The sequence below is a fragment of the Balaenoptera musculus genome, chromosome 2 (assembly GCF_009873245.2).
Source record: "Balaenoptera musculus isolate JJ_BM4_2016_0621 chromosome 2, mBalMus1.pri.v3, whole genome shotgun sequence".
Taxonomy (NCBI): Eukaryota; Metazoa; Chordata; class Mammalia; order Artiodactyla; family Balaenopteridae; genus Balaenoptera; species Balaenoptera musculus.
In genome coordinates, this window is record NC_045786.1 from 102991177 (window position 1) to 103011071 (window position 19895).

At 47.0% G+C, this 19895-nt stretch overlaps 1 protein-coding gene across 2 annotated transcripts in view; it reads right to left on the reverse strand.

Moving 5' to 3' along the window:
- STXBP6 (syntaxin binding protein 6) overlaps positions 1-18114 on the reverse strand; it is a 272926-nt gene extending 254812 nt beyond the window's left edge. The window contains exon 1 of one of the 2 annotated variants that reach the window (XM_036844327.1): positions 17842-18114. The gene's annotated coding sequence lies outside the window, so the exon portion shown is untranslated. Of the gene's footprint in view, positions 1-17320; positions 17696-17841 lie in introns of those variants that run through there. The other variant, XM_036844329.1, reaches the window with a different exon arrangement.
- Positions 18115-19895: the final 1781 nt, after the last annotated feature.

Genomic DNA, 19895 nt, shown 5'->3' on the forward strand with positions numbered 1-19895 from the left:
AAAATTAAAAAAAAAAAAAAAAAAGAACCAAGTGCTTTCCTAAGAAACTGGTAAGTGCCTTTCTTTCTAAAAAGAAGTACCAAGTAAGCGGGAAGACAAAAGAGATGACATAATCCCATTTCCAGTGAATCCTAACACCCGGACACACATTTTGTGGTTACCTATGAATCTAAATTTCTTATTCAGGGAGTGGGAGAACATTTATATCAGGCACCTCAATTCTATCAGACAATAGAGGCCAATGGTAATAGCAAGAGCTACCATTTACTCTACTGAGCCCTCACTACAGACAAGGCAGGGTGTTGAGCCCTTTGAAAGTCTCAATTGATCCTCACGTTAAAAATAGAACCTACATTATAGGATATCATTTTACACATAAGAAACTGGATCTTTCAGTAAAGATCCCAGAGCTTTTAAGAAGGAAAGCCAAATGACTGCAAAGTCATCTCTTGCTGATTACTTGGTTTCTACTCTGAAAAAAAAAAAAAAATGGCACAGCTCATTCTCCATAGCACATACTTCTATCCTCTACTATATATACATCTTTTTCAGTAACTATGTGGTATAAGCAACTCTTGTCCCCACCTAGAGCTTTTCCCATGTATCCCAGCTGAAAACACGTTCTCTCTCCTTTCTCAGAAGTTCTCTTTGAATGTGCCCCACCCGTCTATCCATCCATCCATCCATCCATCCATCCACCCTCTTTTGGGTACCTATCATACACCAGGCACCATGCTAAGATACAAGATGTACAAGTCACCGTCCCATCCCTCAAATGTTCAGTCTAGACATGCAAGCAAATAATCACACTTGAGCATGGTAAATTATATACGGCACAAGAGTAGCACAGACCAACTCTGCCTCAGGGTACAAGTTCAGCGGTCACAGAAGGTTTCAAAGAGGTGGTGTCTGAAGAGTGATTGCAAAGATACAAGACGGACAGGAGGAGAAGGGCATTTAAGGACAAAAGAATGAAAATGAATGATGCTCCCAGGGTACTTCATGCCATCCAGAATAGTATCAAATGACAATGGAGAGAGAAAGCTGGGACAGAAGGATGGAGATGGCCAATAGAGAAGCAAAGGTCAACACACACCCCCAAAGACCAGTCTTCTGTGCCTGTCTGAGCTCAGCACCTAAGACAGCACCCCGCCCCCACAGGAGGGAGAAAAGGGAGGACAGGGGGCAGACACATGGGCAAAGGGAGCCAAGGTACTCATCAACTCACCAGGAGAGCCTGGCCATCTCTGCCCAACATGTTTTCCAACTCTTCTCTTAGTACCCTTACTCTTACCCCATAAGCCCTGTGGATTCTAAGCACTAGTGTCTTGGTGTTTTGTTTTGTTTTTTTCTTGAAGCCAATATCTGCCAGTTAATCATGACTTTGAGACCTTGAGTCGAGGATAAGATGCTATTCTGTGAAAGGTTCTCCATCCTGAGGGTCAGCTCCAAGAGCAGCACAGAAAAAAAGAAATGCTCACTGAGCTGGGCAGAAGAAGAGAGAACTGATTTTAAATACACAGCTTTTAGAGAGAAATAGGTCATAGATCAACAGTTACAGAGAGCATCAATATACCAGGGCACAGTGAGGACTGACAGAGCCGATGGGTTCTTATCCACTCCTCCTGGGCCTTTAAAGCAGTAATCCCCATGCGTTCTGAAATTGCTCATCTGATTCATGGAATCCAATCTCCTCTTTAAAAGAAAAAAAAAAAAAAAAAAAAAAAAACCACCTCTGTTGCTATATAATGTGTTCTTTATTTGTAATTTAAGTGGATTTAAATTAACTGTTATGAGAATTTCCTGACACCCTATATGATAATTAGACACATCCTGATTTCCTACACAAACTCAGGGTGGAAAATCATGAGTCCAAGGATTCACCCTTCACAAAGGCCAAGATAACAGAGAAAGGACAGTGCGTCTCAACACAGATACAATCTCCTCCAAGTGAAAATTTGACCAGATTAGCCATAAAATATTGGTACAATTTTATTTATTCATACAAATAATATTGTCAAATTCAGTAAATAGTATTTATACAGCTATAAATTTTTATATTAATTTTAGAACAAGAGAAAGTCATGGCTTGGTTCTCCCCTTGTACTGGATCATTTTAAAGCTTTGGTAACCATAAAGCAAGGAAACAACTGCTAAGAGAGAATGACCTTAAACTGAAAGCTAGATTTTAAAACAAAGAACGTTAGGAATACTTTACAGTTCTAGAAAATCACAATGAGCTGAGAAACAAAAGGCTGGAATTAGAGAGTCCTTGGTTTACTACTGATTCATGGTAGAACTGTACAGCCTTGGTGTCCTCATCTGTAACATAAGGGAATTAAGAAAGCCTTAGGTATTCACTGAAGTGAGTTCCTTATTTCCAAAGCAAGAGGCTTATTAAAACAAATCAAAACAAAAAAACCTTCCAGGAAAACATTTTAGGATAAAAAGAACTTCAGACACCTGCACCTGTAAGATAACACAGGTGAGAAATGTTTACTGTCGCTCTGCCAGAGACTGTGACATACATCTTAGTAACACATCCAGGACCTAGTCATTTAGTTACACCCACTCAAAAAATAAAGACGTGGCGGACCTTTTTACTCCTCCCATCACAATGCATAACTTGTGTTTACTCAGTGCACTGTAAAATTCAAAACACAAAGCACTACTTGTAAGTTTCTTTCTTTTGGCAGGAGGTGAATAAGTAAGTTCCCACGTCCCCCAGCCAAGTCCAGATCTGAGGTGTCCAACCTACACACATGCATGGGATCATATAATCTGGTAGGAAACAGATAAAGATGCTGCATCAGGTATTCACAGTCACTGGGGGAACGAGGCCAACACCTGGCTCTTCGCACCTGCTCTAGAATACTCTACAGGAATTAAATGTGATAGGAAAATGAGTATCTTACCAGGAGAAGTTCTCATTAAAATGTCCTCACATTTTTTTTTCTCAGATGCCTCATTTTATCTAGGGAAAGCTGTGTGACTATGAATGAAATCAAATTCTAATTTGTTTAGGAAATGGTTTGGTTATCTGATTACCCACAGCCCAGGGCTTTGCCCTGAAAAGCAAGGCTACACAGGATCTAAGGTGCTAAGAATAAGGAAACCATCAAACGAAGAAACCATTCTACTGTGCAGTCTCAAAAGAAGTCCAGAGGCTTCTTTACTGCTTTGAGACAGAAAAATAGGTTGTAGTTTCTACGTTCTAGGTACTAAACTCTGAGACAACATTCCAAAGCTCAGTGGAAGGGGGTCAGCTTGTTGGGGTCCATGAGACAGGAAGGGTGAAAAACAAGCCTCTGCGATGGCCAAGTGTATTTTTGTGTCTCTCCCAGGCCCTTCACATCTCAGGGCCGGCTGGATTCCCCAGGGTCTATCTGAAAGCAATCCGCCCAGGACACTCTTTTCAGGAATCATTTCTGAAGGTCTTCATTACACACCGAAGCCATTAACCCACTCTGTTTCAGAGAAAACTAATGGGTGATTTTTCTCTTAAGATCAGAAATGAATGAATATTAAAGAATTCAGCAACATTCTGCCTCTTCTGGTCAGATTTTCTGTAAGTGCTCATCTGGAGAAAGGCTCTCTACATAGAATAAAGTTTCCAACAGTGACAATATTCATGAACACGTCCTAGAGTATTTCCTGGGTGGCTTGCCAGCCACTAAGAAGGAAGAGCAAAGTAAAGCCTATAGGTCAGACTATCCTGGGCAGGACATGGGCCAGGACACTGAAAGGCCCTCAGCTGCTCCCCTAAACAGCAGGAGCCGCAGGAAGCGTGGGGGGTTTTTTAATAAATTTTTTAATTTTTTATTTATTTGTTTTTGGCTGCGTTGGGTCTTCCTTGCTGCACACGGGCTTCCTCTAGTTGTGGCGAGCGGGGGCTACTCTTCGTTGTGGTGCGTGGGCTTCTCACTGCGGTGGCTTCTCTTGTTGCGGAGCACGGGCTCTAGGTGCAAGGGCTTCAGTAGTTGTGGCACGTGGGCTTCAGTAGTTGTGGTTCGCGGGCTCCAGAGCACAGGCTCAGCAGTCGTGGCGCATGGGCTTAGTTGCTCCACAGCATGTGGGGTCTTCCTGGACCAGGGCTCGAACCCGTGTCCCCTGCATTGGCAGGAGGATTCTTCACCACTGCGCCACCAGGGAAGCCCAGGAATCGTGTTTGGAAATGAGTGCCCTGAAGCCTGAGTTCTCCTCTCCTCTCCCAACCCCCACCAGGAAGAGGACCCACCCAGATCCCAGGGTCTATAACAGGACAGGGTGGAAACCAGACCTTCGCCATCAGCACACGGTGTTCTGGCTGCAACAATTTTGATTCCTCTAACACTCATCAGAGGCGAGGCAGGGTGGGGAAAAGGAAAGGGTACTAGTAGCCCTCAAGTAAGGCAGAGCTAGGTTTGACTCCTCAATCACGCTGTCTTTCTCTTTCTAAGTCTGACTTTTCATCTACAAAGTAGGAATACTCACAACAGTTAGTACTTCATAGGTTACTACAAAGATGAAAAGAGATCAGGAAACTCAGGCATTTAGTGCAGTGCTTTCTTCCTTCCTGCTCACCTTCCATCCCCCTATAGGCAAGCCTTACAAATAATGTTTTGTTTTTTAAGTCACCCACGAAGCACCCTCCTTATTCACTGGGCTGGGTTCTGAGATGTCTGCTGCTATTTCCCCAAATCAAATACATGCTCAAAGGGCATTTTGAAAGCAACTAAAAATATCCAAAACAATATACTCAAAGCAATTCCAAAAATGTTTTCAGCAATACTTTTGGAGTTGGCCTACAATCTCCCAGAGTGACGGTCCGTAAAAGGCAAACATTTAGAAGTGAAGTGCTTTCAAGCTTTCAGGTGATCTCACAACTTGACAATTGCCCTGAGCCACAGACCACGGGGCTCCTCAACTTTGCAGCAAGTTCCCTGCTAAGGGTTTTATGCCTCTGCCTATCCTCAGCCCCCTCAGCCTGCTGGGCCTCCTGCAGGAGGGGATCTCCAGAAATTACCTCCGAGAATATAATCCGATCTCACTCACAGGTGACTCCCATCACTACAGATTGCAAGGATTTTTTTCACAGATGTTTTCACTTTGTTTTGAAAAGTGAAACAAACAACACAATTGAAAAGTAGGCAAGAGACTTGAACAGGCACTTCACAAAAGCAGACATCCAAATGCCAAATATACAGGCAAAGACACTAAGCTTCCAATGGTGATAAGAGAAATGCGAATGGAAATCATAATGAGAGACCTCTATACAACATCAGAAAGGCTACGATTAAAATGACCTCTCAAAGGAAGTATTGGCAAGAATGTGGAGTAATGGAACGCTCGCTCACACCAGATGGGACTATAAATTGAAATGGCCATATCGGAAAACTCTTTGGCGGTATTTACTAAAGGCGAACATAGTCACATCAGAGGACCCAGGCATTACACACACACCCACATACACACACACCAGAGAGGCATACCTATGTGCACCACCAAAAACATATACACGTGGATGTTCACAGCAGCATTATTTGTAAGAGCCAAAAACGGGAAACAACTCGAATGTCCATAATCAGTAATTGCAGTGTATTTATACGATGGAACATAATCCAGCTACTGCTGCATGCACAACATGGGTGAATCTTACAATGCTGAGGGAAAGAAGTTAGACATAAAAGAATACAGAAGGACGAGCGTATTTATGTAAAACTCAAAAACAGGCAGAGGTGATCTACAGTCTTAGAAGTCAGGACAGCGGTACCATGGAGGAGGAAGTAACGGGAGGGGACACACCCAAGGAGAGATTCCAGGGTGCTGGTGGCTCTTCCTCTCTCGAGCTGTGTTAAGAATAAATGGGTGTGCTCTTGGAACAGAAATTCACTACACTGCACCCATGGAATCTGTGCCCGTTTCTGCGGGTAAGTTAACCTTCAAAAAAATCAGTTTCTTTAAAAAGCAAACCCACCTGGACGCCTCCTCCTTGCAAAGCCTAACAGGACAAACTGATTTAATTAAATAGTCAGGCCGGGTAAGAAGAGCAAGAGACACCAGGCCACGCCGCCTCACCGTGCCCGCTCCCAGCTCCATCACTTGTAAGCCTGTGGCTCCGAGGGAGTTTGACTCCCTGAGTCTCACTACTCATCAATCAAAGACAGCTGGGTAATTAGGAGACTCAGATGAGATAGGAGCGCACTTCGTATTTGTACCATTGGTATCCCAACATTGGTTCCTAGGACTGTGGCACCTACCGTAGCAGATGCAGCTGGAAAGCAGGCAGAACCTGGGGAGACTGAGGGAGATTTTGAGGAGCTTCGGGGGGTTACTTTCAAGAGTTTTAGGGGCCAGTGGCATAGGTTCTTTGTAAAATTTCATATCAACTCAAACAGGAGTTACTGTACTTTGTATTCTCTCTGCTAGATCACTAGAGCCACTCTGTAATAAGCTTTCCATCATAAAGAGTGCTTTTCAGGTCACGTTTGGAAATGATACATACGCTTCCTCCTGGAAGCATCAAATTTCCTTTACTCTCAGTTACGCTCTCATTCTGTCTTAAGCTTCTGCCTTCATGAGACTTCCAATCTTGGTGGGTCTCTCTCTAGATGTCTTAAGTCTCCCCTGGGCCCTGGGTTAGGAATCAGGCCTGTTCAGGCAAGACAGTGCTTGGAATAGCAGGCTTGACCTCGCACAGACTCAGGGCTCCTTTAGGGCCTTGGGTCAAGGACAAGCAGCCTCGACATTCCTGGAAGACCGTGAGAAGAATCCCAGGCCCCACCCCGGTCCCAGTGAATCAGAATCTGTGCCTTAACAGGATGCCCAGGCGATTCACCTGCACTTAAAGGCTTGAGAGGCACTGACCTAGGTCACACTGCCTGTCACCTGACAAACTGAGAGGCCCAGGGCTGGAGGTCACAGCCTCACCCAGGTAGTGGAGTTCATTCTAACAACCGCTCTGTGAACGGCCTTCCCCCAAGGCTGGGCCCATACAAATGGGCCATGGTGCTGTACCTGCTTTCCAAACCCAGGGTCATATTTTCCTGGAACTTGGGAGTGGGCAGAAAAGGGCAGAGGACAAAGGAGGCGGGGAGAAGGGAAGATGGAAAAGGTGTGCCTGCCCTCATTTCTCTGCAGCGCTCAGGAAAGCCGGGGGGGGGGGGTGGCGGGGGGGGGGAGAAAGGTAATATTGGAGCACTGAGCAGGCAGGAGAGGGGTGTCTACTGAAGCTTAGCCAAGCTTGTCTTGTCCATGAGAGCAGGAACCCTGAAACTGGGGCACCTGGTTCACTTGCAGCTCTCTACGCAGCAGCTTTGGGGTCTTACACACGTCGCACTGAGACAGGCTGGGACCTGGGACCCTTTGCTGCAGTGCTTGCACCTGGACAAACATCTCCTTGAGCAACAAAATGCAAAGAAACTATAAGGGACTAAAAATAACTACATGAAAGCACAGTCGGGGGCAAATTATGGACAAGATACAAAAAGACCAAAAACCCAACCGCCACCTCTGAAGAGCCCGGAGGAAAAACAGGGTGTGAGGAGCAGAAATAGGATACTTACTGCCCATGCCCCCTGCACTCAACACCACCAAAGGGGTGGGCAGACCGCCTAAGCCACCCCTCCTGCCCAACCCTCACCCCATGTAAGGAACCAGCTCGTCTCCCCCTTGGGGAGCAAACAAAGGAAACTGTTACTTCTTTTCGCTCCCCCCATTGCAGCAGAGGCCCCAGTAAAGCCTTACCTGAATTTCTTTTCTGGACTCTTATCAATTTCTACTGATTAAGGAAGGCCAAGAACCCTGGCTGGTATCAACATGACCTCTCTATGCCTGTTTTTTCAACTGTAAAATAGGGATAAGTAATAGTACCTCCCTCTGAGAGTTGTTGGGAGGATGAAAGGAATCAGTATCTGTAAAGTGCTTAGAACCATGTACTATGGAAGCACATAATCGCCTCTAGGGAAACGTTATTCAAATAATATACGAACAGAAAAATTAATAGACAGGAAGGGGGAATCCCAGAAGAAAGCAGCTGTCCAGCTCAACATATTTTTATTGATTCTCTCCTATATGCCAGACACACAGATCCCGGCCTCTGGAGGAGTTCACAGTCTAGGGGGGTTTGAAAGCAAGGCTGTTCATAAACAAGATGTCTGAGTTCAGCATTCCCTGTTCCATTTTTAAAAGTCAACCACCAGATAGACCAGCGAGTGTGTGGTTGGCAAGGTCAGAAAAGGATCTGATTAAAAGGAGAAAGTCTCACTTTCCAGTGGATGAAATTGGGAGAAATGTCCACTTTATCAGCATTGAGCTCTTTATACAAGTACCAAATTTCTACCTTCAACTTATTTCTTAAACTACTGTTACGGTTGCATAAGGATTTAATTTTAAAAGGACTTACTTCAGGGACACCCAGCTTTCTACACCTAGCTCCTTATTGCTACTTAATGATAGGGTAGATTAAATTCTTCAGGAATAATATTAACTTCTCAACCACTAGATACTGCTGGCTGTCACCTTAGACTGTGTGAGGCGACATATTCCTAGGAAGTCTAAAAACAAAGACCAGCTCGCTGACATATACCCTCTCTGACCAACAGTGGTTATGAAAGGTGATTACAGGGTAACACATGTATTCACTCTCCTGAGATCATTCCCACTTCCACCATCGGGAAGGATAGTGCTGTGCCGGTGAGGCCTAGTGTATTCGGCTTCAACTCTGATTTCTTCTCTTTGATTACTAATGTTGGCACAGCGTCGGTTTAAACGCTTAGCCCCGGCTCTGGAACAAAGTGGCCCTTTTATTCAGAGCCATTGGGCACTAAAGACCCACACCTGCCAATCCACAAAACAGTCAAACAAGGTGAAATAGGGCAAAATTACCATCCTTAGGAAAGCAGTGAATTTCAGGCTGTGAAGACTGGAAACTAGTTTGATCTACTGCACTTGAGGCTTTGTTCAAATCTTACAAACTGTGTGTAATTTTTCCCCCAGAGGAAAATGAAAAGGATCCATCAACTTCACTGAAACGAAAACACAATCTCTTATTTCCTCCCACTTCGGATGATGACAAAGGAGACAGAACGAGAACAGAAGAGGCCACCGTAACCCTGAGACGATTCCCTTGCCTAAGCCGCCACTGCTGAGTGATGGTCCATACTTTACAGAGGCCCATCATCTTAGGGTGCGCCCTCACAGGTGCTATTCATTTGAGCCTCAAACCAAGCCCATGAGGCAGGCCGGCCAGCACGGAGTGGTCCCAAATAACAGCAGAGGAAACTGAGGCTTGGTGAAGGCAGTGACGCAGGCTCCAGGTGCCAGGATTTAGCTCCCAATTCTTCCTCTTCCATTGTTTCCCAGTCACCTAATTCAACCAAACCTTTCCAGACTTTAAAAGACTCACCGAAGGTAAACGAATGAAATGCCTAGATTTTCTAAAGCCAACAGTGAAGCAAATATTTTCAACCTAATCCCAAGAAACTTCACTCCTGCTGTGAATGAAACTCAATGATGTGCATTTTAGGTCGCTTTATCGCCTCCCGTCTGCATAAGAGATGAACATCAGTAAGTGAAGGGGGAAGGCAGCCAGGCAAGGATGGTTTGAGACCACCACACCAAGGAACCTTAGCACCAACTGAGCAGCCCAGGGGTGCCTTTCTGGTCAAAAAGAAACCAACTCCATGATAGCAGATTCAAGACCCAACACCTTGGGCTTCCCTGGTGGTGCAGTGGTTAAGAATCTGCCTGTCAATGCAGGGGACACGGGTTCGAGCCCTGGTCCGGGAAGATCCCACATGCCACAGAGCAACTAAGCCAGTGCACCACGACTACTGAGCCTGCGCTCTAGAGCCCGCGAGCCACAACTACTGAAGACCGCACACCTAGAGCCCGTGCTCCCCAACAAAAGAAGCCACCACAATGAGAAGCCCGCACACTGCAACGAAGAGTAGCCCCCGCTCGCCGCAACTAGAGAAAACCCGCGAGCAGCAACGAAGACCCAACACAGCCAAAAATAATAAATAAATAAAATAAATTTAAAGAAAAAAAGACCCAACACCTTGACTGAAAGTCAGCCAGACTCAGCTGAGACTACCTCCGTGACTTTACCAAAACCATGGTAACTTAAGAATCAATACGCGAATTTCTGTCGTTCTGAGGACTAGGATTCATGCCCTTCTCCCCTACAGCCTCTCCCCCTACCCCAACCTCACCCACACAAATCAGAAAACTTTTCGAAGCTCTTGGCTTTCTTCCATATACTTTTTCCTTAGTCCTAACCGTGGGATTCTTAGCCCTTGTGGGAAGGAGAAGGCAAAGAACATTAAACATTCCAGGTGCATCCTATTAGGTACTTTTCTACAAGCTAGGTCTCACTCTGATCTTACAGATAAGAAAACCATGGCTCAGGTGTTAACTACCCCACCCGAGTTCCCACAACAAATTAATGGTGGAGCCACATTTCACATTCAGCTCTGTCCCACTCCAATGCCATCTTCACACTGTATTAGCTTCTACTCAGAGTGATCCATGAACTGACAGCACCTGCATCAGTGGGAGTTTGTTACAGGTGCAGAATCCCAGACCCCAACCCCTACTGAATCAGAATCAGCACCTTAACAAGATCCCCAAGTGCTCTTGTCCATGAGTTGGAGAAGCACAGCTAAGCTACACTACACTGTTAAAGGGGGTAGAAAGTCTCTACCAAGGGAACAACTGCTCCAGTGGTGCTTAACCTCATTTAGCATCATGACTCTTGCACCCAAATACACTGATGCTCGTGTAGTGCCAAGTACCACGTGAATCCTGTTTAATACAGAGATTTTTTTTTTTTTAAGGGCAGTCTTGACACAGTTCCACTAACAACTTAGAAGATGATGCTAAAACATCTACCACAGTCAAATCTTAAGGGAGAAGCTAAACATAAGCTGTCCAGTCAGCCCTGCCCACTGCCCTCTAGTGGATCACAGCAAGGAAGCCTAAGTATGGAGTTAGTCCCCAGAGCGAAGCCCAGAAACACTCCTCTCTGAAGGTCACAGGGTATTCGCCATGAAAACGATTCCGCTGACTCAGAAACAACTTGGCACACGACCCTCTTAATTCAGAGGAAGGACTTTGGGATGAAAGAGTAACAGAAAAATCCTAAAAGATCCAAAGACAAACAAGGAGAAAGGAATTATCTAGATACCTTTTTTTTTTACCCAAGAGCAGAAAATTTGCCCTGAAACTGATAGCCTATTCTTGCATCTCTCTCTCTCCACGTTTTTCTTATTATTCTCCTTTCACTCTACCCACAGTGGCATTCTTACTGTTTCTTTTAGCTGAGATATTCACACACTATAAAAGTCACCCTTTTAAACTGTACAATTTAGTAGTTTTAATGTATTTAATGTATTCATAAAGTTGTGCAACCATTCCGGAATATTTTCATCACCTCCAAAAGAAACCCCATGCCCATCAACAGTCACTCCCATTCCTCTTGCCCCGCCCCCCAGCTCTTGGCAACCACTAATGTAACTTTTTGGATTTGCCAAGAAGTGGAATTGGTCATGAGCTACCCTGATGTTTAACATTTTGAGGAACTGCCTGTTTTCCAAAGCAGCTGCACTATTTTCCATTCCCATCAACAACGTAATGGGGCTTCCCTGGTGGCGCAGTGGTTGAGAATCTGCCTGCTAATGCAGGGCACACGGGTTCGAGCCCTGGTCTGGGAAGATCCCACATGCCGCGGAGCGGCTAGGCCCGTGAGCCACAACTACTGAGCCCGCGCGTCTGGAGCCTGTGCTCCGCAACAAGAGAGGCCACGATAGTGAGAGGCCCGCGCACAGCAATGAAGAGTGGCCCCCACTTGCCGCAACTAGAGAAAGCCCTCGCACAGAAACGAAGACCCAACACAGACAAAAATAAATATGAATAAAAATAAATTAAAAAAAAAAACAAAACAATGTAATGTAGGAGGGTTCTGATTTTTCCACATCCTCACCAACATTTATTATACATCTTTTTGATCAAAGCCATACTGATGGGTGTGAAGTGGTACCTCACTGAGGTTTCGATTTGTATTTCCACAATGACTAATAATGTTGAGCATCTTTTCATCCCCTTATTGGCCATTTGTATATCTTACCTGAAAAAAAAATGTATATTTAAATCCTTGGCCCCTTTTTTTTATAAATTTATTTATTTTATTTATGTTTTTTTGGCTGCATTGGGTCTCCGTTGCTGTGCGTGGGCTTTCTCTAGTTGTGGCGAGCAGGGGCTACTCTTCGTTGCGGTGCGTGGGCTTCTCATTGCGGTGGGTTCTCTTGTTGCGGAGCACGGGCTCTAGGCGCTCGGGCTTCAGTAGTTGTGGCTCATGGGCTCAGCAGTTGTGGCTCGTGGGCTCTAGAGCGCAGGCTCAGTAGTTGTGGCGCACGGGCTTAGTTGCTCCGCAGCATGTGGAATCTTCCCGGACCAGGGCTCGAACCCATGTCCCCTGGCAGGTGGATTCTTAACTACCGCACCACCAGGGAAGCCCCTTGGCTCCTTTTTAAATTGGGTTATTTGCCTTTTTGTTGTTGAGTTATAAGAGTTCTTATTTTTGAAACTCCAGTCAAGTTCCCCTCTTCCTGGAAAGCTCTTCCCCCAAATCTCCAATATTCTTCAGCTGGACATACATTTGAATTAATCCCTCTGTACCTGGAACCACTACCCTCTGAAAGCCTAGGAACACTTTCTCTCTCCCTTTCTGTCCCATGCACCCCTCCTTGCTTTCAACCTGGGTGCTGTGCCCCCCCTTTATCCACAACAAGCTCTCCTGTGGTCACGAGAACTCATCTGCTACTTCAGTGAATTTACAGAATCAAGAAAGAACTTAACGACAGGTTCTCTGACCACTGCCACAGATTCACGCAGTCTCACTCTGTGCTAGGCACAGCGCTTTTCTTAGGTGCTCTGAAAAGTATTTGTTTATATGCAGGCACAAGTACGACTTCACACTTCTGCTCCCTAACACCACCAACCTAAAACACCCTTTCTCCTCTCTACAGGAGTGCTACGCATCGTTTCCAGAGTTTTCATAGTCTAGCCCATCCATATAGGCTTCCTCAGCCACCACAGCTTCAAATGGCTTCTCTCTACTCTGAAATAAACAGTAACCACCTGTACAGTTCATGCATCAATTAATATCCATAGTTCATGAATGCCCCTGTATTTTAGAGATAGACCAGGTGAAACCACCCCACCCATAGATGGTGTTAAATAATATATTAGAACTGCTGGGATGTGCTGATTAAGTGAAGGAGTCCTAGAAGATACACACGTAACCTCAAAATGCTCTGGGAAATGTCTGCTTAAATAAATAGAACTAAGTTTTTTGTTGTTGATATCATTAACTGCAGTCCTTCTCAGAGTCTTTGATACAATGACGAACACAGTGAGAATCTGAGACAGGGAAAAATAACAGGCAGTGCTTCCAAATTGATTTGCCCTTTACAAGAGCACACCTATTAACATCCACCTGACAGTATTCTTCCCAATACTCTGGGAACTGCTGAGCTAACTCAGATGGCTAATCAATTCTATCAGCTGGACAGCAGGAACCACATTTTCTACCCAGGTCAGGAACCAAACTTGCTTTGTTTTAGGATGCCATTCATTGGAAGCCACTATTAACATAACAGGTTACAGGAAGAGAAGAAAGAAACCATACATTAAATGTGTTCAGACCCATCTAGATTTTTGAAATTGGAAAATGATGAAATGTGAAAAGAAAAAAAAAAAAAAAAATGGATCTTAGAAATGACCTAGTGCGGTATAAGCTGAGTGTTATTTTAAAAGAATCCTCTAGGAGGGTTGAGGAATAGAGCCTTCCAGGAACTGACCGTGACTCTCTATGACCCAGTAACAGCCCTGATGATGAAAGAGAAATAAAGTATCAAAATGACTGTCTCACAACAAACTTAGCCAAGGGAGCCAAGATATCAAGCGGTCATGTGCTGAAAAAAGTGAATAACAGTGATAAGGAAAGAAGCTTCCCCACCCTGGAAAAGAAATCCTCCCAGCAAAAAGTAGGGGTAACACCCAAAATATAAATATCAAGTTATGGAAAATAATTTTAAAATAGAAATTTTCTGTACTCGTGTTAAGTAGGAGAAACTATTTATATCAGCGATTAGTGCATCTAAAGAATTACAAGCTGAAGGTTGTGTCTTTACTGAGTGCTGATTACGGTCAGGAAGACAGGCATGGGCCTTGCAGATTTATCTGCTAGAACACTAAGTGGTACACTTGAGTTTTTGAATAGGTTTCTGATTTACTGATAGGCTTCTCTAGTGCTAATCACTTGAAAACTAAAACAAAGCACAAATGGAAAGCTGAGATAAAGCCTGACGGTCAGCTGGGACTCCATTTGGTACAGCAACACAAGAACTAGTTCAAGTGCTGACCCCCTTGGACACACAGTCCATTTGGGTGCTACGTAAACCTTATTTCTGCCCTCAAATATCATCTCGGGAACCCTCCTGACTCCAGCAGGTTCCCGAAGCCTCTCTGATACAAAGCAGCTAAAATTCAAGGCCACAACCTAGGCCACCTTAAGTCATGGCAAACTGTCAGCCCAGGACCACAGCTTAGGGGGCAAGGAGAAGAGCTTAAGGTTGGGTTGTGCCCAAATAGTGCTTGATTATAAGCTCGGCTACCTAGAGCAGCACTGATACCGCACAGCTGCTCCAAAAAGTTGGGCTTCCCGGCCCTCAGAGAGTGATAGAGGGTCTCCCTCAGTTACAGCCAACACCACCATCCTCCAGAAGGAATGGAAGGCCTTCACCAGATCTGACCACCACAGGACATCTGCCACCTCCCCCCGAGGCCTGGGTAAGCTGTCCCTTCAGAGAAGACACCACACTGCAAATTCTTTTTCATCTTGCTCATAAGTGATTCACCTGTTCTCCAATCTTAAGGTTTAAGCTGCCAGAACTTCTCAAAACCTCTCCACAAACGTCTGAGATCCCCAAAGAAAGGAAATAGGGTAGTTGCTGGATTTATCAATATCAAGGTCACCCATCTCAGTCTATCCAAGAGTGTCCTGGAAACCAGAGGCTAAGTATCGTACAGTATGAAAAGAAGGGGGAACTTCTTTTGTGTAAAATTCGTTCATTTGAAAAGCAATCAGAATTATCTAAACCGGACAATGAGAAGTGGCAATAGGTATCAGAAATAGAAAATGCCTTAGGCAAGTTCCTAAAACGGCCTGAAGAAACCCTGTCTCCATATATGACGTATTAAAAGAATGGTGTCTCTGAACAAACCTCACCTTACTCCCTCTCACCCCCTAAGTCAGTGATTCTACAGGCATGGTCCCTGGACTAGCAGCGCTGGCATCACCCGGAACTAGTGAGAGATGCAAATTCTTGGATCCCCCCTTCCCCCCTCCCCCTTTCCCCCTCCCCCTTTCCCCCTCCCCCTTCCCCTCCCCCCTCCCCCCCTTCCCCCTTCCCCCCTTCTCCCCCTCCCCGTTCCCCTCACCCTAGACGCAGAGAATCAGAGACTCCGGCAATGCAGCCCAGCTAGCTGTGATTTAACAAGCCCTCCAGGGGACTCTGATGGTTCAGTTTGAGAACCACTACCCTAGGATTAGGGAAAGTGCAGCAGCTGGGGGGGGGGGGGTTGGGAGGAGGGGTCAGGAGCCTGATTAATCCCTTATTAACTGAGTGAGAGACATCTCACCTGTTCTTGCCTCTGATCAGCACTGGCCCTCAAGCTCACGGTCTGATTCCACTGATGAGGGGTTGAGCCCCTAGTTCAAGGTCTCTGTTAGATACCAAGCCAGAGCTCCAGCCCGGGGTCTGCTGACTCCTTCAGCAACCTTGGATCTCAAACTGGGGCCTTGTTAACACGCCAATTCTGGGGCCCAGGACTCTGAACACTGATGAGGCACCCCACCACGCTCGCATCTCCTAATCTACACCTCGCTGCTTCCTTCAGATAAATACAAGGACTGGAGCCTCAACCCTTAAAATCAAAAGAGACATGGATTTAAGGGAAGAGAAAAGAAGAAGATAAAGAGCGACTTCCAAAGCCCTGAGAAACCAAACCTTTGGGTGAGGAGTGGGTGGAGGAGAGAAGACTTAGGCGGCTTGTTACAATTAAAAGAAGTAGTTAATTCAAAAAAAAAAAACTGAGTAAAGAGCATAGCCACAGGAAAACACGAATGGCGCTTTAAAGTTTTCTTAGCACTTCTGATGCCCATTATCTGCCCCAAGTCTCACTACAACCCTGCAATGAAAGGAGATAAGGCCACTATTATCCCCATTTGACAGAAAAGAAAACTGAAGTTCATAGTGTCCAACAATTTGCCAGTTAGCATAGTAATCCGACTGTAAACCTAAATCTTGACCTCAGGTCTATCTCACTCTAGAACCTGTGTACCAACACCAGGTGATTTCCACATTTGGAAATCTGCCCCAAAGCAGATTCCCACCCCCGTCCCCTCAGGAAAAAAGCAAAGAGAAGAACATGTAGCAGAAATGGTGATCCCCTAAAACACAGTACTTGAGCAGTGTGTGGGTTCTCCTTTAAGAACTTAACACACAAACCCAACAGCGAAGGTGTTCAGCCAAAAGGCGAGGGGGGGGGGGGGTGGTAAGAGGCATATTTCTAGCCTGCATAATCATTTCTGGACCAATTCCCACTAGCAGCCTCGGAGGTGAACAGCGGCTCACTGCCAGGCTGAAGCTCCTCCACCCCCAGGTTATGACAGAGCAGCTCTGACTCGTGTGCGGGCAAAACCCCAAAACTCAGAACAAGAAGTGAAAAAAGTGGAGCTAGGAGAACCAGCATCCTCCACACTCTCGTAATCCACATAACGCCAGTTCCAGGGTCCTGGGGTCCCCTGGAACGCACTCTTAGGAGATGGTAGGATGAAGTGGACATTCTTGTGGACCCACAGCCCCTATTCCTTCCCACCCGGTCCCTGAGGAAGAATAACCGAAAGGGGAGAGGGCTCGTTATTAAGTCCTGGGGCTGGAGCCCAAGACAGATACAACCCAGGCATCCTCTCCTAAGGAACAGTAGTATATCAACCCAAACTCTCCACCTGGCCTTCCCTTCCAGGTCCTGTCCTCTGCGAAGATGAGCCGGGTGGGGTTGGTGGGGTGTTGTAAAGCTGAGAAGAGACTAGAGGAAAAATCAGGCCATCCACCTACCCCACGTTCCCCGCCATGTGTGTGACGCTCCATTCCAGTGCGCACCATAAGCACTAACTCGGAACCGGGCGCCCTGGGCCACGTCTGAGGTTGAGGAGGGGGCGTCGCCCAGCTAAGCGTCCCGGAGGCAGGGAGCCATTCCCGCCCGGACAGCCTACCTCAGTTTTGGCAGGAATGATCTTCCTAGAAGCCAGCCAGGGAAGCGAAGATCTGGGTGATTCGTGGATTTCAGCCGGGGCGGAGGAACTTAGCCTAGGGGCGCAGCTCCTCCACACTGGGAGCCTCGGGGCGGCACCCGCGGGGACAGTGAGGAAAGAAGGGCTCCATCCTCAACTTTCTCGGATGAAACTGCTTGGCTCTGCGGCTTGCCCAGCCCTGCCCGCACATCGGGTCCCAGGTTTGGGGAGAACCCAGGGACCCGAGTCCCTCTCGGCGCGCACAAAGCAGCTGCGCCCGAGCGCGCGGCCCCCTCTCCCGTCGCCCGCCAACTTGAAAGCATCTCCCTGGGCGCCTGCCTACTCCCCCCGCCCCGCAGCAGGGTCCCCGACCCGGCCACACGCCTCAGACCCAGCGCTGGGCGCCCCAAACGCCGCGGCTGCTGCAGCCGCATCTTCCACCCTCCGCAACCCCCGGCCTGGCCTCTGCCTCACTCGCCCGGCTCCCCACGCCCCGGCCCTACCTTGCAGCCCGGTTCGTGTCCCGGCAGTGCCAGTGCGCTGCACGCGTCCCAGCCCGCAAGGCTCCTCCCCGGGAGCTGCCCCGCGCGGGGCTCCGGGCTCCGGACAAGGCTCGGCCCGCCCGGGTGCTGGCTAGCCGCCGCTCGCGGCTGCCGCGCCGGCTCCAGCTGCCGCGCGCAAGGGGGAGCGGGGGGAAACTCCCGGCAACTCCAACTCCGGGCGCTGGAGCTCCAGCTGCAGCCGCGCGCCCGCCCGCCGCCGAGTGCTAGCGCCTGCGAAGCGAAGCTGCCCGCGCGGCCGCCTCTGAGCATGCCCAGTGCCGCCGTGGGCGAGCCCCAGCGCCCTGGGCCGGGGCAGATGGCCGAGCTGGGGGCCGGAGACCCGCCCCGAGCTCCGGAGCGCCTTGGGTGGGGGAGGGAGGGAAGGGCCGGTGCCGGGGAGGGGACCCTGGAGCAAAGGGCAGGGGAGAAACAGTGAAGGAGGAGGACCTTGCAAGTTTCACGGGTCGTGGGAAGTTTGTGGGTGAGAAAGGCGAGCTGCTTCTGTGAGCCTCTGCAAGCCTAGAAAGGACAACGAGGAAACATTATTCTCCCCGAGAGAACAAGTGGACCCAGCAGATGGGTTTTATCCAGTGCACTCGTTGCTTCAAGCCTAGGGTCGCCAAAAAAGAGCGAATAGGGCCTGGCCGGCAATGTAAGTGGGTGAAACGTGTAGGAGGCGGCGAACTGGAGAGAGCTCTGAAGGCAGAGCCACTGGGCTCCAAACTCCCGTTGGTATCCTGGAAGAATCGGGGCCTGCTTTGGCTAGATTTTCTGATTTTTTTTTCAAGAAATGACAGAGATTTCGATTTTTTTAAAATGTAAAATATCCTGGTTTTTCAGTCTTGATAACTAATTCAGATTTTAAAAAGCACTCTGGACCAAAAAAATATATTTGAGTTCCTTCTCTGCTCAACCCCACAGCCAGCCAGTGTGAGGATTGTGATTTCTGCATTCTTTTACCAAAGAGCAGCTGAGTGCCCACTGTGGTTTGGACCAAAAGGCACTGGCGAGTATCCAAGATGATTCAGATTGCCATCAAAGTACGACCAGTTACTAAGGGAAATAGGTTTTCCAGACAGAAGAGGGTTACAGATAAATGCTGAGACATTCAAGAAGAGAAGTAAGATACTGATACTAATGTGGAAAGGGGTGTGAGAACTGACTCTTGGGAAACATCTTTAATAAAAGTACCCAAGTGGAAAGTCACCGTAGGATCGATAACAGAACTCTGCTGAGGCATTTCTGGAGTCTGAAAAAGGAAAAAAGGGAAAACCAGTAATATGACCCTGTCTTTATTTTAAATTTTGATATTTTTCATTTTTTGTATTAATTTTAAATATATCACCTTAAAACATTTCTCTTGATTATTGGGTCCTTTGATGTCCTGTTAAATTGTGCAGCCCGCCTCATCTTAGCCCAGGCCCTGCTGGGGTGTCAGATGGTGGTACCCCGGTCTATATAAGGGGTAAGAAACACCATACTGACATGGGAAGGAGAGCTGGAGTAGTGGCTGGGGGCTGAGGCAGAGGACTTGGTTGCCATTTTGTGGAACCTGAACTTCATTTTGTAGGCTGTGCGGAGCTAGCAGATGCTGGGGGAAGAAAGTGACAATCAGAACTGAACTCTAGGAAGATGGGCTGGACTGCAGACACAGGAAGGTGGTTTGGAGGGGGAGAATGGGAGAAATGGGGATACCTAGGGCGTATTCATGGTTGTGGTTTTGTGAAAGTCAGAGGGATTGCCCTAATAAATTCACGTGTCTCTGCTTATTTCTTGGGGTAGGGCTAGCTTAACGCCAACAGGCAGGGCTGCTGCATCTAAGCCTCAGCCATTTTCTACCAGGTTTCCATGGGCAAATGGCTCCACTTCTAAGCTGCACTTTCCTCATCTGTGAAATGGAGAACAGTTCTCATAGCGTTTTTTGAGAGGATTTAGAGCAGCAATGTATGTCTAAGGGCTTTGAAAACTCTGAGAATTTAAGCAAATATAAGGCATTGTTCTTATCTACACATCAT